Source organism: Pseudophryne corroboree, chromosome 6 (assembly GCF_028390025.1).
Source record: "Pseudophryne corroboree isolate aPseCor3 chromosome 6, aPseCor3.hap2, whole genome shotgun sequence".
In the NCBI taxonomy this organism is placed as follows: domain Eukaryota; kingdom Metazoa; phylum Chordata; class Amphibia; order Anura; family Myobatrachidae; genus Pseudophryne; species Pseudophryne corroboree.
The window spans coordinates 302900416-302928180 of NC_086449.1; the positions used below are offsets into that span (position 1 = coordinate 302900416).

Here is a 27765-nt window from a genome sequence, read left to right on the forward strand (position 1 = left end):
AGTATTTGATTATAAGGGTCTCTCAGACACCCATCGTGATTCGAATGTAATCTCACACCTATGTCTATATTGGCCAAACGTGCTCACCAGTCCCACGTCCAGAAAAATAAAACACCAATGTGAACTAGGACATTTCTCTTATACGTATAATGGCTGTGGTAACAGAACAACATCCACTTACTCAGGGAATCAATGTCTCTTGTTCAGACAATGAACGTGCTGTATGGATGGGTCAGACTTAGTACTAACAGGTTTCTGTGGGAGTAAATAGATATTTACATATAGACATGCATACATATATGGATGCATATGTGCACTCACATATATACACAACAGCATGTGTATGGTCACTTATTCAATAAACTTCAATAAATCCCCTCGTTCCAGTACCACCAGTGTGACAACTTAAATTGCAATACTTACTGGTGTGCTTACTTAGCCACACAACCTCCGAGCAACTCTGACAACATAGGAGATCACTGTAAGGATAGTTTACATAGTTCATCCTCCAATAATCAAAATAATATAGATCTACCAACTGCTCATGCTGATGTAATAACAGTACTCACCCACTCTACAGGAGATGCTGACACCTTCTACAGCCACAACTGTAACCAGCAAACTGACAGGACTTTTATACCCCTTACCCCGGAAGTGCAGGGACGGCCTCAAATGCGTCCCCCTCCTCGATTTTCTTACCTATATACTTTCACCCCCTACATGCTTATTGCCGTGTGAATAGATAAACTAATAGGTTAGCAGTCAGGGCCATCCGCGTCGCTGAGTTCGGCTCAGTGTGATAATTACTTTTACAGCGCCGCTGGTGGAACGCATATGCGTTCCACAGCTCGATTTCCGGAAATGCCTAGTTCATGCAAATAACTCTTAACGGTGGCCGCAATGGGCCAAGCTGAAAACTCATTTTCCTTCTACAGGCTCTATAAACATGAGGCTTATGTTACCCAGGGGACGTATAAGCTAATTCATTCTTCTGGCTCACCTTGTTGAGCTCAATGATGGGAGGACAATTCAGTGTCCATGGAGCATCTAATAGAAGGATTTCTTTAACACTTCTTATTGACTATGTACACTCTAATCTTGCACACTCATGCAATATTGGGGTTGGGGCAAGTATGTTTACAAATATCAGTCTACTGGTCAGTCTATACTGGTGCTATCTCTCTTGGCCAAATAATATCTCGATATCCATATGGCCCGGTACTTTTAGTGGAGTGTGGCAGTCTTATATATTATATATATATAATGTATAAATAATCTATGTAGAAAGGGTCGCACAACACTCAAGGTCCATCACAGGTGCATAATCATTGAAAATTGTATAGCAATGTCCATGACATCAAACTCCACCAGGGGCTCGGGCACAGACAAGACCAGCACACTTTGTTCAAATGCAGAGAAAATCTTTGTATTCAAGCCATATCAGTAGCAGCACAATAAGCAGTATACGATGCGCTTCAGCACGCCATACATTACATGCCATGTGTAGTAATCAGCTCATCCCTGATTACTACACATGGCATGTAATGTATGACGTGCTGAAGCGCATTGTATACTTATTGTGCTGCTACTGATATGGCTTGAATACGAAGATTTTTTCTGCATTTGAACAAAGTGTGCTGGTCTTGTCTGTGCTCGAGCCCCTGAGTTTGATGTCATGTACATGTATATGTATATATGTGTATATATATATATATATATATATATATATATAAATAATCATCTGTAGATATTACAAACACTTTGGCTTTATTATAATCCACCCTCCTGCCCTGTCCTGCCTCTCTACTCCACGGCGTTTATATTATTATTATACGTCCTGAAAGTCTACATAGGCTCATATATGTGCATCTACTTTCTGGGCATGCACAAAACAATGTCACATAAGATAATTTATACATACTAGCATAGTTCTAACACTGCATCAGCAATATGACTCCATGTTCTGCTGCAGGGATGGACAAATTTAAAATGTGTTAACAGAAATACTGTACAGTACAGTCATGGCCAAAAGTTTTGAGAATGGCACGAGGGGTTAGGTTCGGGTGACCGGCGTTTGGGATCCCGCCGGTCACCATACCGATGCCGGGATCCCGAGCTTTAGATTTGCCGGCTGGTAAGATCCAGCGCAACGAAGACCCTTGCGGGCTCTCTGCAATCGACACCCAGCGGGCTCGGTGGCTCACTGCACTCGCCATAGGTTCTATTCCCACTCTATGGGTGTTGTGGACACCCACGAGTGGGATTAGTCCCTGTCAGCTGGCATGCAGACTGTTGGGCTGTTAATTGGTCGGGATCCTGGCGTCGTTAAAGTGACCGATAACTATATCCCGACTCAAGTACTGGTTTCACAAAGTTTTATGATGGCAATTTGCACATACTCCAGAATGTCATGAAGAGTGATCAGATGAATTGCAATTAATTGCAAAGTCCCTTTCTCTAACGTCCTAAGTGGATGCTGGGGACTCCGTCAGGACCATGGGAATAGCGGCTCCGCAGGAGACAGGGCACAAAAATAAAGCTTTAGGATTAGGTGGTGTGTACTGGCTCCTCCCCCTATGACCCTCCTCCAAGCCCCAGTTAGGTTTTTGTGCCCGTCCGAGCAGGGTGCAATCTAGGTGGCTCTCCTAAAGAGCTGCTTAGAAAAAGTTTTTAGGTTTTTTATTTTCAGTGAGTCCTGCTGGCAACAGGCTCACTGCATCGAGGGACTTAGGGGAGAGAATTTCAACTCACCTGCGTGCAGGATGGATTGGATTCTTAGGCTACTGGACACCATTAGCTCCAGAGGGAGTCGGAACACAGGTCTCACCCTGGGGTTCGTCCCGGAGCCGCGCCGCCGACCCCCCTTACAGATGCTGAAGATTGAAGGTCCGGAAACAGGCGGCAGAAGGCTCTTCAGTCTTCATGAAGGTAGCGCACAGCACTGCAGCTGTGCGCCATTGTTGTCACACACTTCACACCAAGCGGTCACGGAGGGTGCAGGGCGCTGCTGGGGGCGCCCTGGGCAGCAATATTTAATACCTTTATGGCAAAAGAATACATCACATATAGCCATTGAGGCTATATGTATGTATTTAACCCATGCCAGTTATCTAAAACTACGGGAGAAAAGCCAGCCGAAATAGGGGGCGGAGCTTATTCTCCTCAGCACACAGCGCCATTTTCCTGCTCAGCTCCGCTGTGAGGAAGGCTCCCAGGACTCTCCCCTGCACTGCACTACAGAAACAGGGTAAAACAGAGAGGGGGGGCATTTTTTTGGCGATATTTTGATATATTTAAGCTGCTATAAAGAACAACACTTATATAAGGTTGTTCCCATATATATTATAGCGCTTGGGTGTGTGCTGGCAAACTCTCCCTCTGTCTCCCCAAAGGGCTAGTGGGGTCCTGTCTTCGATAAGAGCATTCCCTGTGTGTCTGCTGTGTGTCGGTACGTGTGTGTCGACATGTATGAGGACGATGTTGGTGTGGAGGCAGAGCAATTGCCGATAATGGTGATGTCACCCCCCAGGGAGTCGACACCGGAATGGATGGCTTTGTTTATGGAATTACGTGATAATGTCAGCACATTACAAAAATCAGTTGACGACATGAGACGGCCGGCAAACCAGTTAGTACCTGCCCAGGCGTCTCAGACACCGTCAGGGGCTGTAAAGCGCCCTTTACCTCAGTCGGTCGACACAGACCCAGACACAGACACTGAATCTAGTGTCGACGGTGATGAAACAAACGTATTTTCAAGTAGGGCCACACGTTATATGATCATGGCAATGAAGGAGGCTTTGCATATCTCTGATACTGCAAGTACCACAGAAAGGGGTATTATGTGGGGGGTGAAAAAACTACCTGTAGTTTTTCCTGAATCAGAGGAATTAAATGATGTATGTGATGAAGCGTGGGTTAACCCAGATAGAAAAATGCTAATTTCAAAAAAGTTATTAGCATTATACCCTTTCCCGCCAGAGGTTAGGGCGCGCTGGGAAACACCCCCTAGGGTGGATAAGGCGCTCACACGCTTATCAAAACAAGTGGCGTTACCGTCTCCTGATACGGCCGCCCTCAGGGATCCAGCTGATAGGAGAATGGAAACTACCCTAAAAAGTATATACACACATACTGGTGTTATACTGCGACCAGCCATCGCCTCAGCCTGGATGTGCAGTGCTGGGGTCGTCTGGTTGGATTCCCTGACTGAAAATATTGATACCCTGGATAGGGACAGTATTTTATTGACAATTAAAGCATGCTTTCCTTTATATGCGAGATGCTCAGAGAGATATTTGCACTCTCGCATCGAGAGTAAATGCGATGTCCATATCTGCCAGAAGGAGTTTATGGACGCGACAGTGGTCAGGTGATGCGGATTCCAAACGACATATGGAAGTATTGCCGTATAAAGGGGAGGAATTATTTGGCGTCGGTCTATCGGATCTGGTGGCCACGGCAACTGCCGGAAAATCCACCTTTTTACCTCAGACCCCCTCCCAACAGAAAAAGACACCGTCTTTTCAGCCGCAGTCCTTTCGGTCCTATAAGAACAAGCGGACAAAAGGACAGTCATATCTGCCTCGGGGCAGAGGAAGGGGTAAGAGAGGGCAGCAAGCAGCCCCTGCCCAGGAACAGAAGCCCTCCCAGGGTTCTGCAAAGCCCTCAGCATGACGCTGGGGCCTTACAAGCGGACTCAGGAGCGGTGGGGGGTCGACTCAAGAATTTCAGCGCACAGTGGGCTTGCTCACAGGTGGACCCCTGGATTCTGCAGGTAGTATCTCAGGGTTACAGGTTGGAATTCGAGAAGTCTCCCCCTCGCCGGTTCCTAAAGTCTGCTTTGCCAACGTCTCCCTCAGACAGGGCGACGGTATTGGAAGCCATTCACAAGCTGTTTTCTCAGCAGGTGATAGTCAAGGTACCCCTCCTACAACAGGGAAAGGGGTATTACTCCACGCTATTTGTGGTACCGAAGCCGGACGGCTCGGTAAGACCTATTCTAAATCTGAAATCTTTGAACCTGTACATACAAAAATTCAAGTTCAAGATGGAGTCACTCAGAGCAGTGATAGCGAATCTGGAAGAAGGGGACTTTATGGTGTCCCTGGACATAAAGGATGCTTACCTACATGTCCCAATTTGCCCTTCACATCAAGGGTACCTCAGGTTCGTGGTGCAAAACTGTCATTATCAGTTTCAGACGCTGCCGTTTGGATTGTCCACGGCACCTCGGGTCTTTACCAAGGTAATGGCCGAAATGATGATTCTTCTGCGAAGAAGAGGCGTATTAATTATCCCTTACTTGGACGATCTCCTGATAAGGGCAAGGTCCAGAGAACAGCTGGAGGACGGAGTAGCACTAACCCAACTAGTGCTGCAACAACACGGGTGGATTCTGAATTTTCCAAAATCTCAGTTGACCCCGATGACACGTCTGCTGTTCCTGGGAATGATTCTGGACACGGTTCAGAAAAAGGTGTTTCTTCCGGAGGAGAAAGCCAGGGAGTTATCCGAACTTGTCAGGAACCTCCTAAAACCAGGGAAAGTGTCTGTGCATCAATGCACAAGAGTCCTGGGAAAGATGGTGGCTTCTTACGAAGCGATTCCATTCGGCAGATTCCACGCACAAACTTTTCAGTGGGATCTGCTGGACAAATGGTCCGGATCGCATCTGCAGATGCATCAGCGGATAACCTTATCGCCACGGACAAGGGTGTCTCTTCTGTGGTGGTTGCAGAGTGCTCATCTGTTAGAGGGCCGCAGATTCGGCATACAGGACTGGGTCCTGGTGACCACGGATGCCAGTCTGAGAGGCTGGGGAGCGGTCACACAGGGAAGAAACTTCCAGGGAGTATGGTCAAGCCTGGAGATGTCTCTTCACATAAATATACTGGAGCTAAAAGCGATTTACAATGCTCTAAGTCTGGCAAAACCCCTGCTTCAGGGTCAGCCGGTGTTGATCCAGTCGGACAACATCACGGCAGTCGCCCACGTAAACAGACAGGGCGGCACAAGAAGCAGGACAGCAATGGCAGAAGCTGCAAGGATTCTTCGCTGGGCGGAAGATCATGTGATGGCACTGTCAGCAGTATTCATTCCGGGAGTGGACAACTGGGAAGCAGACTTCCTCAGCAGACACGATCTACACCCGGGAGAGTGGGGACTTCATCCAGAAGTCTTCCACATGATTGTGAACCGTTGGGAAAAACCAATGGTGGATATGATGGCGTCCCGCCTCAACAAAAAACTGGACAGGTATTGCGCCAGGTCAAGAGACCCTCAGGCAATAGCTGTGGACGCTCTGGTAACACCGTGGGTGTTCCAGTCAGTGTATGTGTTCTCTCCTCTGCCTCTCATACCAAAGGTACTGAGAATTATACGGCAAAAGGGAGTAAGAACGATACTAGTGGCTCCGGATTGGCCAAGAAGAACTTGGTACCCGGAACTTCAAGAGATGCTCACGGAGGATCCGTGGCCTCTACCTCTAAGACCGGACCTGCTTCAGCAGGGACCGTGTCTATTCCAAGACTTACCGCGGCTGCGTTTGACGGCATGGCGGTTGAACGCCGAATTCTAAGGGAAAAAGGCATTCCGGAAGAGGTCATTCCTACACTGGTAAAAGCCAGGAAGGAGGTGACTGCACAACATTATCACCGCATTTGGAGAAAATATGTTGCATGGTGTGAGGCCAGGAAGGCCCCCACGGAGGAATTTCAACTGGGTCGATTCCTACATTTCCTGCAAACAGGATTGTCTATGGGCCTCAAATTGGGGTCCATTAAGGTTCAAATTTCGGCCCTGTCGATTTTCTTCCAGAAAGAATTGGCTTCAGTTCCTGAAGTCCAGACTTTTGTAAAAGGAGTACTACATATACAGCCCCCGGTTGTGCCCCCAGTGGCACCGTGGGATCTTAATGTAGTCTTGGATTTTCTCAAATCCCATTGGTTTGAGCCGCTCAAATCGGTGGAGTTGAAGTATCTTACATGGAAAGTAACCATGCTACTGGCCCTGGCTTCAGCCAGGAGAGTATCAGAATTGGCGGCTTTATCATATAAGAGCCCATATCTGATTTTCCATACGGACAGGGCAGAACTGCGGACACGTCCTCATTTTCTGCCTAAGGTGGTGTCAGCGTTTCACCTGAACCAGCCTATTGTGGTGCCTGCGGCTACTAACGATTTGGAGGATTCCAAGTTGTTGGACGTGGTCCGGGCATTGAAAATATATATTTCAAGAACGGCGGGAGTCAGTCAAGTCTGACTCACTGTTTATATTGTATGCACCCAACAAGATGGGTGCTCCTGCTTCTAAGCAGACGATTGCTCGTTGGATTTGTAGCACAATTCAACTTGCACATTCTGTGGCAGGCTTGCCACAACCTAAATCTGTCAAGGCCCATTCCACAAGGAAAGTGGGCTCATCCTGGGCGGCTGCCCGGGGGGTCTCGGCATTACAACTCTGCCGAGCTGCTACTTGGTCAGGGGCAAACACATTTGCAAAATTCTACAAATTTGATACCCTGGCTGAGGAGGACCTTGAGTTCTCTCATTCGGTGCTGCAGAGTCATCCGCACTCTCCCGCCCGTTTGGGAGCTTTGGTATAATCCCCATGGTCCTGACGGAGTCCCCAGCATCCACTTAGGACGTTAGAGAAAATAAGAATTTACTTACCGATAATTCTATTTCTCGTAGTCCGTAGTGGATGCTGGGCGCCCATCCCAAGTGCGGATTGTCTGCAATACTTGTACATAGTTATTGTTACAAACAAATTCGGGTTGTTATTGTTGTGAGCCGTCTGTTCAGAGGCTCCTACGTTTGTCATACTGTTAACTGGGTTCAGATCACAAGTTATACGGTGTGATTGGTGTGGCTGGTATGAGTCTTACCCGGGATTCAATATCCTTCCTTATTGTGTACGCTCGTCCGGGCACAGTATCCTAACTGAGGCTTGGAGGAGGGTCATAGGGGGAGGAGCCAGTACACACCACCTAATCCTAAAGCTTTATTTTTGTGCCCTGTCTCCTGCGGAGCCGCTATTCCCATGGTCCTGACGGAGTCCCCAGCATCCACTACGGACTACGAGAAATAGAATTATCGGTAAGTAAATTCTTATTATTTGCCATGACAATGAACTTAATCCCAAAAACAAAATTTCCACTGCATTTCAGCCCTGCCACAAAAGGACCAGCTAACATCATGTCAGTGATTCTCTCATTAACACAGGTGAGAGTGTTGACGAGGACAAAGCTGGAGATTAGTCTGTCATGTTGATTGAGTTAGAGCACAGATTCTCAAACTCGGTCCTCAGGACCCCAAACAGTTAATGTTTTCCAGGTCTCCTCACAGAATCGCAAGTGAAATAATTAGCTCCACCTGTGGATATTTTAAAATGTGTCAGTGAGTAATGACTGCACCTGTGCACCTGCTAGGTGGCCTGCAAAATCTGAACAGTATGGGGTCCTGAGGACCAAGTTTGAGAACCACTGAGTTACAGACTGGAGGGTGGTGCTTGAAGTCATTGTTCTTCCTCTTCTAAACATGGTTGCCTGCAAGGAAACACATACAGTCATCATTGCTTTGCACAAAAAGAGCTTCACAGGCAAGGATATTGCTGCTAGTAAGAATGCATCTAAATTCAACCATTTATCTGATCAGCAAGAACTTCAAGGAGAGAGGTTCAATAGTTATGAAGGCGGCTTCAGGGTACCCAAGAACATCCAGCAGAAAGTGCCAGGACCGTTTCCTAAAGTTGATTCAGTTGCGTGATCGGGGGCACTACCAGTGCAGAGCTTGCTCAGGAATGGCAGCAGGTAGGTGTGAGTGCATCTGCACGCTCAGTGAGGTGAAGATTTTCGGAGGATGGCCTGGTGTCAAGAAAGGCAGCAAAGAAGCCACTTCTCTCCAGGAAAAACATCAGGGAAAGACTGATACAGTATTCTGCAAAAGGTACAGGGATTGCTACTGAGGACTGGGGTAAAGTAATTTTCTCTGATGAATCCCCTTTCAGATTGTTTGGGGCATCTGGAAAAACGCTTGTCCGGAGAAGAAAATGTTAGCGCTACCATCAGTCCTGTGTTATGCCAGCAGTAAAGCATCCTGAGACCATTCATGTGTGGGGTTGCTTCTCAGTCAAGGGAGTGGGCTGACTCACAATTTTGCCTAAGAACACAGCCATGAATAAAGAGTGATACCAAAACATCCCCCAAGAGCAACTTCTCCCAACCATCCAAGAACAGTTTGGTAACGAACAATGCCTTTTTTAGCATGATGGAGCACCTTGCCATAAGGCAAAAGTTATAACAAAATATATATATATATATATATAATATATATATAATATATATACAAATAAATATTTATTCAAAGTATGATTCGAGAACACAGAATAAATTATATGGACAAAAGTATTTGGCCACACCTGTTAATTATTGAATTCAGGTGTTTCAATCAGACCCGCTGCCACAGGTGTATAAAATCAAGCACTTAGCCATGCAGTCTCCATTTGCAAACATTTGTAATAGGATGCCACCTTTGCAATAAGACAGTTTGTGAAACTTCATTCCTGCTGGATATTATATAGTCAATTGCAAGTGATATTATTAGAAAGTGGAAGCATTTAGGAACAGCAGCAACTCAGCCACGATGCGGAAGACCACGTAAACTCACAGAGTGAGGTCAACGACTGCAAAGGCGCATGGTGTGTAAAGTCACCCTGCTGATTCCAAAGCTTAAGAGTTCTGAACTTCCACTGGCATTAATCTAAGCACAATAACTGTGAGGTGGGAGCTAAATAAAATGGGTTTTCAATGGCCGAGCAGCTGCATGCAAGCCTCACATCACCAAGTCCAATGCCAAGCGTTGGATGCAGTGGTGTAAAGCACACAGACACTAGACGGTGGAGCAGTGGAAATGTGTTCTGTGGAGGTACAAATCACGCTTCTGTTTGGCAGTCAGATGGGTGAGTCTGGGTTAGGCGGATGCCAGGAGAACATTACCTGCCTGCAGGGCCAGATTAAGGTCCATTGGGGCCCATGGGCAACAAACTTGTGGGGGCCCCTATCACTTTCAATTTCATATATATATAATATAATGTATATATAATATATATATATATATATACACACACACACACACACACACACACACAGAAAAATACACACATATATATATATATGGGTGTAGTACTGGTGACCAGCGGTCTCCTGACCGCCGGTCACCTTACCGACGCCGGGATCCCGGCAGCATACCGACGCCGGGATCCCGGCGGGGAGGGGCGAGTGCAGCAAGCCCCTTGCGGGCTCGCTGCGCTCGCCACGCTGCGGTCGCCACGGGTTCTATTCCCACTCTATGGGTGTCGTGGACACCCACGAGTGGAAATAGTCCCTGTTGGTCGGCATGCCGACCATCGGGATAGTGAGCCATCGGGCTCACGGAGGAGGTCATGTGACTGTCGGTCAGCTGACCGGCGGTCACATGAATACCACCCATATATATATATACAGGTGCAGTGTGAACAGATGAACACCACAGAATTGAGATGTATGTATGAACTCAAGACCTTTACATTACAGGGGCATAACATGGACAATGAAGTGAAAGCTATCATCTGTAGAAAATAGCAACTCTAACATAACTATCCTTAATGTTTTACTGAATAGGAACACCCGAATCACATCATCACAACACAAACCAGACCCATACTCCACTTTCCTTTCTCTTTTTTCATCCCTTATACCGTGAATCACACCGGATGTTCACTAATAGGCTAAGCATTCAGCAATAATTGGTTAGACTGATACATGTGGATGCACCAACATCAAGCAAATTAGATTCCCATTCCCATATACCATGGATCATAACCTTTATCTAACAATAGGCCAAGCATGTACCAATAACTTAGATACTTATTAGCTGTATGATACGCATATACAGATATGCGTTACATACATGCATGTATTACCATATACATGTATTATCACCACATTAAACAAACTGTCTACCCTAAGTCAAAATTCCAGTATAGATAATTCAACCTTCCAATGACACGATCACAATTATGTCATTGGTCGGTCTATCATCACCACAGGAAAACCAACATCTCATTACAATCATCTGAATTTAAACAAATGTTCATGACATAGTCGACATGAACTCAATAAGGGCATTAAATAATGCGCTATTTCATCAATAGATACTGGCTTGATGCACATATTGATAATTTCTCCTAACAAGGCAGCTGAAAAAAAATCTGTGATAAAATTTGTCATATTCCCAAACATCCAATTTATTCTCATATTCAAACAGTTCAACTCCTTTGTTTACAAACTGTGACTGACATGTAAAGAAACCAATGAAATTGGACGAGAACGAAAGAAGGCGTGCACCTAGGCACGAACCAATGAAACTGACTGATATGTCACCAATCACCCACGAGCCTTCCCTTTTTAAAAGGGTAAAGACAAACTCTGAAAACTACACACCAGTCCCCAGAAGAAGACCCTAAGTGTTAGGCGCCGGAGTCCGCTTGTCTGCGCGGCCCGGCGCCTAGCAACTAGAGACGCCGTGCGCGTACAGCCGCCGGCTCCCTAGCAACGCTAGACGCCGGGTGCGCTGAGCCGCACGGACCCTAGCAACGGGGACGCCACTGGCGGACCGCGTTCCCCGTTGCTGGGCTTTTTGTAGTAATAGGTTCACATGCTCTCTGGCCGTGCAGCAAGGCAGCTGCACGGCATTTATTTTAATCAGTCCTTGTTGCAGCTGATTGGAGGACTCCTGGTTTAATACACTCCCAGGGCTTCTCACAGACGCCGGTAATAGCTTCCTGCATGCTGCCTTTGTTTGCTGAGAGTCTGTTTCCAGTCCTGCTGTATCCGGTCATTCCAGTTCTCTGAAGTCCTGTACTCGGGAGTTGTCATCTCGTCCCTGGAGTCCTGACTGATCACCGTTTAACATCCAGTGGTGTTCGTGAGTCGCGGCTCTGCCGTGTGTTGCGGCTCGGCCGCTTTACCTTTTATATTTTGTGTTTGGAGCATTTGCGGAGGGTTCCGCTTCCACAGGTCCACTCTGGTATTCGGCGGTGCCGGGTAGGAGTATTGGACAAGTGGATTTTGGTTGTCCTTTTCCCTGGCGGTTTCTCCGCACATACTTTAGGTTTTTAGTTAGCTCGTAGCCCCTGGCTTGTTTGTTTAGTTAGATGGCCTCTTGTTATCATCCTGTCTCGGATTTCCCTTTGTCTCTCACTAAGACCGGGGGGCATCGAAGTTGGGCAGACATAATCCGCCCTTCAAACGCGGCTGCCAAGGGCTCAAGAAACCATAGTCTCGCAAGGGATTTCTGACAGCACGGGTGAGACAACAGAGTTAGGGCGCCAGGGGCTATTGTTCTTTCCTGCTCCCTTCCCCAGCATTCCGTTCCAGTGCTCCGGTCCTTGCCATAAGATCTTCTCTGACCAGGAGTGCTGGAATCATAACATTATTACCGGCCATACCAAAACTTAAAATTAAACGGGGTTTAATTTTTTCTCATTCAGTTTTGTGAGAGGTTATCGGCCTCATGAATCCGACAGGTTTAGGGCCAAATTCCGGTCAGCTCTTAGTCAGTCAGATGCAAGAACTTACTCAGATGTTTCAGGATCTTTCTCTTCGGGTGAGATCGCAGGAAGATCTTTTGCGAGCCTCCCCGAAGGTAGTCCCTGAACCAAAGATGCATTTGCCAGACCGTTTTTCTGGCAACAGAAAATAATTTTTTAATTTCAAGAAATCCTGTAAACTATATTTCCGTTTAAGACCTACTTCCTCTGGTACTGAATCTCAGCGGGTTGGGATAATTATTTCTTTACTCCAGGGGGATCCTCAGACCTGGGCATTCGGTTTAAGGGCAGAGGATCTTGCGTTGTTGTCAGTAGATGCTTTTTTTGAGTCTTTAGGGCTTTTGTATGATGACCCTGATAAAGAGGCGTCCGCTGAAAGTCAGCTGCGCGCTCTCAAACAAGGTAGAAATCCTGCGGAGGTTTATTGTACGGAGTTTCGCCGCTGGTCGAACGACTGTGGCTGGAATGACCCAGCCCTGCGCAGTCAGTTTCGCCTCGGCTTATCAGAGTCTATAAAAGACAGTCTCCTCCAGTACCCCGCTCCTGAGACTCTCGATAGACTCATGGAGCTTTCTATTAAGATTGATCGTCGTCTCAGAGAGCGGAGGGCTGAAAGAGGAGCACCTATAAGGTCAAGTCCATATGTATATTCCATTCCTGAAGACATAGAGGAGCCCATGCAGATGGGTCTCTCCCGGCTGTCCCCTGAGGAAAGAGCCAGAAGGCAAAAATCCGGTCTTTGTCTGTACTGTGGGGGTAAGGGACATTTTGCTCGGAACTGTCCGAACAAGTCGAGAAACGCTTTTGACCAGGTGAATTGTGAGGGGGTTCACCTAGGTCTGCAGCTTATCTCCTCGAATAACTCCCTTTTAGTCCCAGTTAAGGTTTCCTTTGACAGCCTCAGTTCTTTGGTGTCGGCTTTTGTCGACAGTGGAGCTGCAGGAAACTTTATGGATTTAACTTGGGCTAAGGCCTTAGGCATTCCTCAGTTACCTTTGGGTAGGTGTGTCACCATGCATGGCTTAGATGGGAGTCCGCTGTCCAATGGGGTTATTTCTCTCCGTACACCCCCTGTACTACTTACAGTAGGAGCTCTACATTCTGAAAAAATCGAGTTCTATCTTACACATTGCCCAGCAGTTCCAGTTGTTCTGGGTCACCCTTGGCTGGCCTTTCATAATCCCACCATTGATTGGCGGTCAGGGGAGATTTCACAATGGGGTACCTTTTGTGCTAAGGAATGTATTACGTTTCCAGTCAGGGTAGCAGCTATCGTTCCCGAACTCATTCCTGTGGAATACCAGGAGTTTGCTGATGTTTTTTCCAAAGGCAATGCGGACATTCTGCCTCCCCATCGGCCTTATGATTGTGCTATTGAGCTAATTCCTGGTGCCGCTTTGCCAAAGGGAAGATTATATGCATTATCCGGGCCAGAAACTGCAGTTATGAATGATTATGTTAAGGAGAGCCTAGAGAAAGGATTTATTAGACCATCAAAATCTCCTTTAAGTGCAGGCTTCTTCTTTGTGGAGAAAAAGGATGGCTCGCTTAGACCTTGCATTGACTTTAGAGCTCTGAATAAGATCTCAGTTAAAAACACTTATCCTTTGCCGCTGATTTCTGTACTCTTTGATCAGTTACGTTCGGCTGTGATTTTTTTCTAAAATTGACCTTAGAGGAGCGTACAACCTCATCCGAATTAAATCTGGAGATGAGTGGAAGACGGCCTTCAGTACTCAGTCGGGTCACTACGAGTACCTGGTTATGCCGTTCGGCCTGTCTAATGCTCCAGCAGTTTTTCAAGACCTCATTAACGATGTGCTCCGTGATTTCCTAGGGAAATTCGTGGTCGTTTACTTAGACGACATCCTGATTTATTCTGAATCAATGGAACAACATGTTACCCAGGTGCGTCTGGTTCTTCAAAAGTTACGTGAGAATCATTTATATGCCAAGCTGGAGAAGTGTGAGTTTCATGTCACAGAAGTATCTTTTCTAGGGTACATTATTTCCCCTCGGGGATTTTCCATGGAACCTAAGAAGCTCCAGGCCATCCTTAGTTGGGCGCAACCCACCAATTTAAAAGCAATTCAGCGCTTTTTAGGGTTTGCGAATTATTATAGGAGGTTCATTCATTCTTTTTCTGACCTGGTTGCTCCCATTGTAGCTCTGACAAAGAAAGGAGCGGATCCTACCAACTGGTCTCGTGAAGCTGAGTTGTCCTTCCGGGCCTTGAAACAAGCCTTTGTCTCGGCTCCAGTCCTCAGACATCCCAATCCGGAATTGCCCTTTGTTGTGGAGGTTGATGCCTCGGAGGTTGGAGTGGGGGCTATCCTTTCTCAAAAGGATTTGGAGTCTCTGGAGTTAAACCCTTGTGCCTTTATGTCCAGGAAATTCTCCTCCGCTGAATCCAACTATGACGTTGGTAATCGGGAGTTACTGGCGGTAAAGTGGGCTTTCGAGTAGTGGAGGCATTGGCTGGAGGGAGCAAAACATACTATTTCCGTATTGACTGACCATAAGAACCTGCAATACATCGAATCGGCTAAGCGGCTTAATGCCCGGCAGGCACGTTGGGCATTATTTTTTACCCGTTTCAAATTTATAATCACTTTCAGGCCTGGTTCCAAGAATACTAAGGCTGATGCCCTGTCACGCAGCTTACTTCCGGTTCACAATAACAGTCCTGTTACCCCCATACTTCCATCCTCGGTCATCTGGGCAGGCCTCACACAAGATTTATTTACCCTGTTAAAACAGCTTCAACACCAAGCTCCTGGAAATACTCCTGCTGGTCGTCTTTACGTCCCTGAGTTTTTGAGAGCTACTGTTTTAACGGAATTCCATGATAACAAAGTTTCCGGGCACCCGGGAATCTCTAAGACTTTGGAGTTAGTCTCTCGCTCAGTATGGTGGCCTGGTCTTTCTAAAGACGTTAAGGAGTTTGTTTTTTCATGTCAGGTCTGTGCACAGCATAAGGTTCCCCGTTCCTTGCCTATCGGGCAACTTATGCCCTTAAATGTTCCTCTCAGGCCATGGTCTCATATTTCCATGGATTTTGTGGTTGACCTTCCCCTTTCAGCCGGATTCCGAGTCATATGGGTGGTAGTGGACCGTTTTAGCAAGATGGCTCATTTTATTGCTCTTCCCCGATTGCCTTCTGCCCAAGGGTTGGCAGTTTTATTTCTCCGCCATGTTTTCAGACTTCATGGGTTGCCTACTGATATTGTTTCTGATCGGGGTCCACAATTCATCGCACAATTCTGGAAATGTTTTTGTGCCTCATTAAAGATGAAATTGTCGTTAACATCCGGTTACTACCCACAATCCAACGGGCAAACCGAGCGAGTTAACCAATCATTGAAACAGTATTTGCGCTTGTATTCTGCCAAACTCCAGAATGATTGGTCCGAGTTTCTTCCGTTGGCAGAGTTTGCTTACAATAATTCTTGTCATTCCTCCACTAAAGAGTCTCCATTCTTTTCAGTTTTTGGTTTTCACCCCAGAGCTAATTCTTTTTTTCATCATTTCTCAGTCTCCTCGCTACCCTTAACCTCCCATCTCAGAGCCATTTGGAAAAAAGTGCACCTTGCTCTCAGAAAAGCGGCCTTTCGAGAGAAGAAATTTTCTGACAGGCTCCGACGTCCTTGCACTTTTAAGGTGGGAGATAGGGTATGGTTGTCGACTCGTAACATCAGGCTTCGACAATCCTCGGCTAGATTGGGACCCAAATTTATTGGGCCATTTCTTATTATTAAAAGAGTCAACCCAGTTGCCTTTCGGTTACGTTTACCAAGATCTCTCAGGATTGGAAATACGTTTCATTGTTCCCTGTTGAAACAATACGTTTCTTCCAGTAGATTTCCTTGGAAGATCTCTCAGGGTAGATCTCCAGTGGATGTACAGGGACAACAGGAGTTCTTGGTAGAGAAGGTTCTCGATTCCAAATTGTCCCGGGGTCGGCTGTATTTTCTAGTTCACTGGAAAGGCTATGGTCCGGAGGAAAGGTCTTGGGTCCTGGATAAGGATCTTCATGCCCCGAGGCTCAAGAGGGCATTGGGTCCTGGATAAGGATCTTCATGCCCCGAGGCTCAAGAGGGCATTTTTTCGGGAATTTCCTCAGAAACCTGGCTTTAGGGGTTCCTTGACCCCTCCTCAAGGGGGGGGTACTGTTAGGCGCCGGGGTCCGCTTGTCTGCGCGGCCCGGTGCCTAGCAACTAGAGACGCCGTGCGCGTACAGCCGCCGGCTCCCTAGCAACGCTAGACGCCGGGCGCGCTGAGCCGCACGGACCCTAGCAACGGGGACGCCACTGGCGGACCGCGTTCCCCGTTGCTGGGTTTTTTGTAGTAATAGGTTCACATGCTCTCTGGCCGTGCAGCAAGGCAGCTGCACGGCATTTATTTTAATCAGTCCTTGTTGCAGCTGATTGGAGGACTCCTGGTTTAATACACTCCCAGGGCTTCTCACAGACGCCGGTAATAGCTTCCTGCATGCTGCCTTTGTTTGCTGAGAGTCTGTTTCCAGTCCTGCTGTATCCGGTCATTCCAGTTCTCTGAAGTCCTGTACTCGGGAGTTGTCATCTCGTCCCTGGAGTCCTGACTGATCACCGTTTAACATCCAGTGGTGTTCGTGAGTCGCGGCTCTGCCGTGTTTTGCGGCTCGGCCGCTTTACCTTTTATATTTTGTGTTTGGAGCATTTGCGGAGGGTTCCGCTTCCACAGGTCCACTCTGGTATTCGGCGGTGCCGGGTAGGAGTATTGGACAAGTGGATTTTGGTTGTCCTTTTCCCTGGCGGTTTCTCCGCACATACTTTAGGTTTTTAGTTAGCTCGTAGCCCCTGGCTTGTTTGTTTAGTTAGATGGCCTCTTGTTATCATCCTTTCTCGGATTTCCCTTTGTCTCTCACTAAGACCGGGGGGCATCGAAGTTGGGCAGACATAATCCGCCCTTCAAACGCGGCTGCCAAGGGCTCAAGAAACCATAGTCTCGCAAGGGATTTCTGACAGCACGGGTGAGACAACAGAGTTAGGGCGCCAGGGGCTATTGTTCTTTCCTGCTCCCTTCCCCAGCATTCCGTTCCAGTGCTCCGGTCCTTGCCATAAGATCTCCTCTGACCAGGAGTGCTGGAATCATAACACTAAGAGGGTTGAAACGCATTGGGCACATTCACTGACCTCCCCAACCACTATACAACCAGTGCGGGACGAGAAACTTTTACTACGAGCCGAGCGGGAGTCACGTGACACCCCGTACCTGGAAGCAGCCAGCCGCGACTGACGAAGACCCGAGGACGAAGAGGTAAGCCGGTGGGGTGTTAGAGCTAACCAGCGGAGGAGGGGGGAGAAAATAGGTGGAATCCTGAGTCTCTGTTTCCCGGCAGATGGCCAGCAGTGACGGCTCTAAACAAGCCAACACTAGCTGACCCACGCCGATAGACCGGACGTATCCCCTGCGGCGGCTAAGCCTCGGAGGACTGTCCGTACCTGGACAGACACGGGAGGACTCACTTCCTGCAAGGCTAGTCATGGTCCAGAGCTCCCTAATTCTCCTCACCCACCCCGCACACGTCGCACCCTAAACCCCGGGGCAACACCGCGACCACCGTGAGCCGGCACCAGTACTAGTACACACAGAAAATCAGCGGGACGCCGCTGACTATCTTGGAGTGACTTTTTTGGCCTGCATCAATTTAACTATTAAAAAGCTGGGTTACAGCTGAACAGAACTAAAGGTTAATTGAGCCGGACATTTAGAGCATGATTAATGTGCATTGATTTACCTGAGAATCAAGTACTTCCATTGCCAGGTTAATAGTTGATTTAATATAACGGACTATCAAAGCACGATCAGTGTATATACTAATCTATTGACTGCAAGTACGCATATTTATGCACAATTCCTTAATGTTGCATTTGTTGTTTTTTAACTAACAAAATAAAACTTTTCTTTTCTTTTTTTCAACCTACCCTCTTGCTCACATATATTTGTCACTACACCTACTAAGGTTGAGCGCTACAAAAACTATTTGTAAACTTGTGGGGGCCCCTATCACTTTAAATTTCATATATATATATATATATATATATATATAATATAATGTGTATATATATATATATATATATATATATATAAATATACACACACACAAACACACACACACACACACACACACACACACACACACACAGAAAAATACACACACATATATATATATATACAGGTGCAGTGTGTGTGTGTGTGTGTGTGTGTGTGTGTGTATATATATATATATATATATATATATGTGTGTATGTGTGTGTGTGTGTGTGTGTGTGTGTGTGCTGGCTGCCACCAAGAATCCCTGCAGAGGTGAGGAACACAAGCCCACCCACCTGCTCCCCTGCTACCGCTTCTTAACGACAGAGGGAGCTGCTGGGGCCTTGCACTTGCTAAAGCATATGGCAGGCTGTAGGTGCCCAATTGTTCTCAGCCTGCGCTGGGACACTGAGCTGTGTTTCTGTGTTGCGCGGCTGCGGGGAGAGGGCAGACCAGGGAGAAGAGGTTGCCTCGTGGCCTGGAGACTCGGTGTATCCCAGAATGCCGAATGGGGCCATTGCTGGGCAACCGCGGGATGCCGTTTCCTCTCCTTCCTGCTGCCTGCTTACTCTGCCGAATAGGTGGGGGGAGAATGGAGACACAGCTACAATATATGCTGTGCTCTGACTTTAATAGTGCCGCCTGTGTTCGATTCGCCGGGATAGTGTGTGGGGGCCCCGGGACAGTCGCCCCTGTCGCCCCTCCTTTAATTCGGCCCTACCTGCCTGACCGCATTATGCCAACTGAGAAGTTTGGTGGAGGAAGGATAATGGTATGTGGCTGTTTTCTAGGGTTTGGGCTAGGCCCCTTATCTCCAGTGAAGGGCAATCTTAATGCTTCAGCATACCATGACATTATGGGCAATGCTATGCTTCCAACTTTGTGGCAACAGTTTGGGGAATTTCCTTTTCTATTTCAACATGACTGTGCCCCAGTGCACAAAGCAAGTTAAGTTCAGTGTGGAAGAACTTGACTGGCCCGCACAGAGCCCTGACCTCAACCCATCGAGCACCTTTGGGATGAACTGGAACGGAGATTGCGAGCCAGGCCTACTCATCCAACATCAGTGCCTGACCTCATAAATGCTCTACAGAATGAATGGGCACAAATTCCTGCAGAAATACTCCACTTATCTTGTGGAAAGCCTTCCAAGAAGAGTGGAAGCTGTTTTAGCTCAAAAGGGGGACCAACTCCATATTAAAGTATATGTATTTGAATACATTGTCATTACAGTCCACGGGGTATATTTACTAAGATTCGCATTAGTGTCGATTTGGAGGGAGAGTAAACACGAATGACATCGAATGTGTGAATTTGCAACTTTTTGAATTTTTTACGCCTCATTTACTATGCTGTCGTATTCTGCATTTTCGTGTATTCCGATGTCGATGTCATTCGTAATTTCGGCAAGTGTTTTACAGGAGTGATTAGTAAAACACTGCCGAACTTAACTCAATGAATCCCGGCCGGATCTGTGAAATCCGTGCAGGGCTTCATTGTGTCCCTTAAAAAAAAGTGTTTAAAGAGTTATAAAACAGAAAAAAAAATGTGTGTGATCCCCTCTCCTAAGCATAACCAGCCTCGGGCTCTTTGAGCCGGTCCTGGTTGTAAAAATATGGGGAAAAAATTGACAGGGGTTCCCCCATATTTTAACAACCAGCACCGGGCTCTGCACCTGGTCCTGGTGCCAAAAATACGGTGGACAAAAAGCGTAGGGGTTACCTGTATTTTTACCACCAGCACTGGGCTCCACTAGTCAGCGAGATAATGCCATAGCCGGGGAACACTTTTATATTGGTCCCTGCGACCCTGGCATTAAATCATCAACTAGTCACCCCTGGCCGGGGTACCCTGGAGGAGTGGGGACCCCTTAAATCATGTGGTCTTCCCCATCTAGCCACCCAAGGGCCAGGGGTGAAGCCCGAGGCTGCCCCCCCCATCCAAGGGCGGCGGATGGGGGGCTGATAGCCTTCTGTGTAAAAATAAGAATATTGTTTTTTTGTAGTAGTACTACAAGTCCCAGCAAGCCTCCCCCGCAAGCTGGTACTTGGAGAACCACAATTACCAGCATGCGGGGGGGGGAACAGGCCCACTGGTACCTGTAGTTCTACTACAAAAAAATACCCAAATAAAAACAAAACACACACACACACCTTGAAAGTACAATTTTATTACATACATGCACACCTACATACACACATACTTACCTATGTTGACACGAAGCAGTCGGTCCTCTTCTCCAGTAGAATCCAGGGGTACCTGTAAATAAAATTATACTCACAACAATCCAGTGTAGATCGGTCCTCTTCTGTTTGTAATCCACGTACTTGGCAAAAAAAAAAAATGAAAAACCCGGACCACGCTCTGAAAGAGGTCCCATGTTTACACATGAGACCCCTTTCCCCGACTGGTGGGACCCCCCGTGACTGCTGTCAAAGAGGGTCCCTTCAGCCAATCAGGGAGCGCCACGTCATGGCACTCTCCTGATTGGCTGTGCGCGCCTGAGCTGTCAGTCAGGCTGCGCACTGTAGATACAATGTAGCGCATAGGCGCTCCATAGTATCCAATGGTGGGAACTTTGCGGTCTGCGGTAGACCGCGAGGTTAAGTGGGGCCAACCACAAGAGTGACCCCACTTAACCTCGCGGTCTACCGCAGACCGCAAAGTACCCACCATTGGATACAATGGAGTGCCTATGCGCTACATTGTATCTCTACAGTGCTAAAATGTCTAGTTACGGCACTGTTGCTAGGTATCCATTTCTCTGGCCCTGAGCAGGTCCCCCTCACCAGATCCTCTCCAGGGGTGAGGGGGGTGGACTTAGATGGGATGTGGGGGGGGGGGGGGGGAAAGCATTTTGTCGCACCTGGGCCCACCGCTCGCTAGTTCCGCCACTGGCGGGATGGTAAGCAAGTCTGCCAGTATGCCATAGTAAGCTGTTGAATATTACTGTGCCTCATACAACAGCAGGCAGTGTTTTCCCTCCATGTAAACAAACATTGCAATTGCACACCTTGCATAGTGTGTACAGGTGAGGATTGCAGCTTATTGGCAGAATGAGGCTCTTTGGGTGTTCCAGAAGCGTAACAGAATTTTCCATTTTATGCAAGCCACCTGCTCCAGAGATGATAAACCATGTCTGTCTACTAATACCAGTTTCTATATTGAAGTAGAATAGTATTTTCTTCTATTACTGCTGGTTTCTAAATTAAAACTTTTCCATTGAGATACAGGGAATACTTACAGTAATAGAACCATGATGAAATCAAATGCAAATGATCAGCCAGCAACCATACTGTCTGCCTCCCAAATGTTCTTTGTGAAGGGCCATATTCACTGAGTCATAACAGCACGCTCTGTGAGTTCTCTCTGTTTAGTAATAGGTTTGTGATTGAACTTTAGAACAACTTGCGTTTCAGGCAGCAAAGTAGTTATTTCCCTTCTGATCTGCTCAGTGATATAGATGGATCTATTTTATGCACAAGTGGTTACTTTCTATGTATGAAATATAAACCTGGCTTCTTGGAGCTATCCCATCAGCTTTTGCTCTAAATTGAAAACTTCCAGAAGTGCATGAAACATAGATGAGTAAATAGCCTCAGTAAATAATTGTTTCTTTCAATACTTGCAGAGTCTATTCCTGAAGTCGCTGAATAGGATAAGAGGATTAGCATTATGATGTCCCTTAGCACATTATGTTAGAACACACAATATGGAATATTTGCCACTGAATTGATTCCAGACTTTGGGCCTAATTCAGTAAGGTTAGCAAATTCTGCTAATTAGCAGAATTTGCTATCCTTTGAATCGCATGCTGGGGGGCGCCCATCGCTGGGCAAGGCCGCCCAGGATGCTGACCGGAGCCTCCCTCACTTCAACAAGCAGAAATTGCGAAGCGTTCGCAATTTCTGCTTCTTAGCAGAAACTGTGGAAGCCTCCTGCCGGCGCAGCTTAGCTGTGGCTGCAGGAGACTCACCGCCATCTTCCTGAAAGCGGCGGCTGAGTGTGACGTCATGCAGCCGCCGCGATCAGGCCCCCATTCGGCAACCTCCACCCCCCGTTTGTCCGCCCCCGCAACGCTCCGTCTCCTCCCTGGAAACGGAGCGTTGCCCACCCCCCCCCCATCACCCCGAGACTGCCTCTGCAGGTGGTCGCATTTTCTGCGGAGGACAGGTGCTGCGCATGCGCCCACATCTTTTTCTCACAAATTGCGGTTGGATTGCTTTTTGCGATCCTACCTGAATTAGGACCTAAAGTTTATACCAAACTCACAGTAATTGCTGTCACCACTTACACCACATGGTAGGAAAATGTGTGGACATTTCATATGCAAATAAGGCATGACACCATTTAATGTGCCACTGAGTCTATAAATTATAATGAGGAAGAATAAGAAACTGAAATAGAATGCAATATGATTTTTAGTGGAATTAAAGAGTAAATAATGTTTCCCTTACTACTACTGAGGAGTTCAGAAATAAATTATATACTAGCGTTTATATGCCATACAGCGTGAAACGTTCTGTGCAACTGGGATGCTCAGAACAGAATAGCATACTGTATTGTTCTTACATTTTGCATCTTATTCACATTGCAGATGCAGCGAAAAACACTCAGTGTACTACAGACACTGGACTGTGACTTTAACTGCACATTAATTAGTGTACGTACAAAGGGGGTCATTCCGAGTTGATCGCTAGCTGCTTTCGTTCGCTGCGCAGCGATCAGGCAAAAAAAGGCACTTCTGCGCATGCGGCGCAATGCGCACGTGCGTCGTACTATTGCAACGAACGATGTCATTTCACACAAGGTCTAGCGAAGCTTTTCAGTCGCACTGCAGACCGCAGAGTGATTGACAGGAAGTGGGCGTTTCTGGGTGTCTACTGACCATTTTCAGGGAGTGTTTGAAAAAATGCAGGCGTGCCAGGAAAAACGCAGGCGTGGCTGGGCGAACGCAGGGCGTGTTTGTGACGTCAAAACAGGAACTGAACAGTCTGAAGTGATCGCAAGCGATGAGTAGGTCTGAAGCTACTCTGAAACTGCACAAAATTATTTTGTAGCTGCTCTGCGATCCTTTCGTTCGCACTTCTGCTAAGCTAAAATACACGCAGACAAACAATTTGGCAGCTGCTCAATCATGGTATCCGTTCACATGGTCGACCATGTTATGGTCGACAGTCATTAGGTCGACCACTATTGGTCGACATGGACACATGGTCGACACATGAAAAGGTCGACACATGAAAAGGTCGACATGAGTTTTTTTAACTTTTTTTTCTTTTGGGGAACTTTTCCATACTTTACGATCCACATGGACTATGATTGGAACGGTAAAGTGTGCCGAGCGAAGCGGTAGCGGAGCGAAGGCACCATGCCCGAAGCATGGCGAGCGAAGCGAGCCATGCGAGGGGACGCGGTGCACTAATTGGGGTTCCCAGTCACTTTACGCAAAAAACGACACCAAAAAAAGTAAAAAAACTCATGTCGACCTTTTCATATGGCGACCATTTTCATGTGTCGACCATGTGTCCATGTCGACCATGCCAATGTCGACCAATAGTGGTCGACCTAATGACTGTCGACCATAACATGGTCGACCATTCATACCGGAACCCTCAATCATACCTGGAGATAATTATATATCAGGTGCTGGAAGGGGGAGGGGTCACAGACAAACAACAGACAGAGAGGGGGGGGGGGTGCAAATCCCCACCCCTAAATTCCCTTCCGCACACTGAAAATTACCTGTAACCATCCCTGAACCTATCTGGTAATAAAATTCAGAGAATTAGTCACAAATGTTTGCAAACACATGTTTAGCTGCTGGCCACTTCACGGCTTCTCCGATACAGCAGTTCTAACATACATAATAGCAGTGCCCACATAGGGCCATGTAATTTGTCACAGTAGGCCTCATGATAAAGGCTATTACTAAAACACTTCCAGACAGAGAGCTAACTTACCCAGGAGCCACCCCCAGGATCTCCCATTGGCACTATAAGGAACAGCATGCCTTCCAAATACTGCTCCCATTCAATGCCTCTTGCACACAAGCAGACAATCAATTTGGCAGCTGCTCAATCATACCTGGAGATAATTATATATCAGGCGCTGGAAGGGGGAGGGGTCACAGACAAACAACAGACAGAGGGGGGGGGTGCAAATCCCCACCCCTAAATTCCCTTCTGCACACTGAAAATTACCTGTAACCATCCCTGAACCTATCTGGTAATAAAATTCAGAGAATTAGTCACAAATGTTTGCAAACACATGTTTAGCTGCTGGCCACTTCACGGCTTCTCCGATACAGCAGTCCTAACCTACATAATAGCAGTGCCCACATAGGGCTATGTAATTTGTCACAGTAGGCCTCATGATAAAGGCTATTCCTAAAACACTTCCAGACAGAGAGCTAACTTACCCAGGAGCCACCTCCAGGATCTCCCATTGGCACTACAAGGAACAGCATGCCTTCCAAATGCTGCTCCCATTCAATGCCTCTTGCACACAAGCAGACAAACAATTTGGCAGCTGCTCAATCATACCTGGAGATAATTATATATCAGGTGCTGGAAGGGGAAGGGGTCACAGACAAACAATAGACAGAGAGGGGGGGGGGGTGCAAATCCCCACCCCTAAATTCCCTTCCGCTAAAATACACTCCCAGTGGGAGGCAGCATAGCGTTTGCACGGCTGCTAAAAACTGCTAGTGAGCGATCAACTCGGAATGACCACCAAAGTTACAGATGAAGTACAGCTGAAGTTGGTGTGTGAAAAAGTTGCGTCACCTGCATTAGAGACCTTACTACACAGATTCAGACTCAGTCACACACACATGTGCCAATATCACACGTTTATTTGATCAGTGCAAATTAGCAATGTAGGTTTGTCAATTCTGGTTCTATTTAAGTGAATAAAATAGACATTTTGAGTGAGAAAGGCGCTTAGCGTGGCCCTGTCGCCTGGGACTTGGTGCGCCAAAAGAAGATACATCTGTATCACTGCATCAGTCATGCCAGTTTAGCCAGATGAGGTAAAAGAGTACATACTGTATTTTGATTACCTATTTTATCTATTCATTGTTTCAAAGTTGTATAGACATGGTCATTTAATCTGAGATGTGTGTGAACCCCCATGTTTTAGTTCTAATTCATCATTGTGTTTTGGTTTTGGCAAATCCACCCTCAAGTGTGTTGGTTCAGATTCCTTTTTTGGTCCGGTTAAAAAAAATCACTCATCATTAATAAAACGAGCTAAAATTTTTAATTTTGCAATCCAAAACATGAAATCTGGGTTTATTAATCCGAATTCCGAACCACGGGAAGAGCCGGACTGGGATTCAGTTTAGATCGGATCTCCTGGGGAGTTCTGGACCGTGTTTTGGTTAATTTCAGATCCACAAAATTTAGGTTGATTCAGATTTCTGGAGAACCACACATCTCTAATTGAATTATAGCCTTACTACATTTGGGGGCCTTTTAATCAAGCTTATCAAAATCATGTAGAATTTTTTTTTCTTTATTCCTATTAATCATCTCAATAACACAGGAGGGGATGCAGTCAAAATGCCGGCGGTAGTGAATTCGGCATTCAGGAGACCAAGGCTTGCAACTGGGCCCGCAGGGTGGCAAGCACAGCTAGCCCGCAAGAGGATTCACTGCCTTGCTGCTGGTATTCCGGCAGACGGGATGCCGATGTCGGTATATAGACGGCCGGTATCCCACATGGCCGCCGAACTCGGACTTCTTTACATCCCGCCCCTCATATGAGACTTACTATATTGGGGATAAAGGGAGCAAAGTAATTATATAAAACAACCCCTATATTTTCTCAAGTAAGGTGTTGTATACAAATAAAGCAAAGCTGGGCCTTCCTTTCTCAATCATTTTTTTTTTTTTTTTTATACCAAAGTGTGAATAGTGTCTATATACATTTCCATCCTTTATATCCACCTTCCGCGTTTAGCATAGGTTTGCTGGTACATAGCAATTCATAAATGTGACTCAATACAACTAGTACAATGTCTAGGGGTATCCGGTCTTCAGGTCGACCACACTTAGGTTGACAGTAAGTAGGTCGACATGGTTTCTAGGTAGACAGGAACTATAGGTTGACATGTTCTAGGTTGACATGAGTTTTTCAAAAAAATTTTTTTTACTTTCATACTTTACGATCCACGTGGACTACAATTGAGAATGGTAACCTTGCCCGAAGCATGGCAAGCGAAGTGAGCCATGCGAGGGGACACAGTGCACTAATTGGGGATCCCGGTCACTGGGCCTAATTCAGACCTGATCGTAGATGTGTTAAATTTAGCACATCTATGATCAGTCATACAGACATGCAGTCATACAGACATACTAGTCCGCCCGCATGTCAGGCCCGACCCCCCGTACAAGTACAAAAGCATTGCACAGCGGCGATGCTTTTGTACTTTAGGAGTAGCTCCCTGCCAGTGCAGCTCCTGCGTGCTGGCAGGAGCTACTCGTCGCTGTGAGGGTCGCAGCGGCCATGTGTGATGTCACGCAGCCGAAGTGGCCCGCCCCCCCCCCCCCCCCCCCCCCAACGGTACGGCCACGCCTGCGTAGCCCGGATCGTTCCCCCTAAACAGAGGCAAAATGCAGCCGGCTCGCCCCCTTCCGCCCAATCAGGCAGAGGCGGTCGCAGGGCTGAGACAGCCGTCAGCTGTCTGGCATGTGTCGGTGCACTGCAGTGCCGGCGCATGCGCAATTCAGACCTGATCGGCTGCTGTGCGAAAATGCACAGCACCGATCAGGTCTGAATTAGGCCCACTGTATGGAGAAAACGACACCAAAGAAAGTGCAAAAACTCATGTCGACATTCTGTCATGCCGACCTAGAACCTAGAGTCCCTGTTGACCTAGAAACCATGTCGACCTACTTACTGTTGAACAATAGTGTTCGACCTAGACACTGTCGACCTAAGAGTTACAGTAAATCAATCCAATCTAACATTCTACAAAGGCTAAAGGTACACAGAAAGGACTGACAGATTGATAGGCAGCATGATTCTGTGAATGATGTACAGCATTGAAACTTGACTTCATGTGCTAACTGTGTGCAGTATAGATATAATATT

General features: G+C 46.9%; 1 protein-coding gene across 1 annotated transcript in view; it reads left to right on the top strand.

Moving 5' to 3' along the window:
• Positions 1–27765, top strand: part of LOC134932109 (neuronal acetylcholine receptor subunit alpha-7) — a 575925-nt gene that overhangs the window by 350298 nt on the left and 197862 nt on the right. The gene's annotated exons all lie outside the window — the stretch shown is intronic.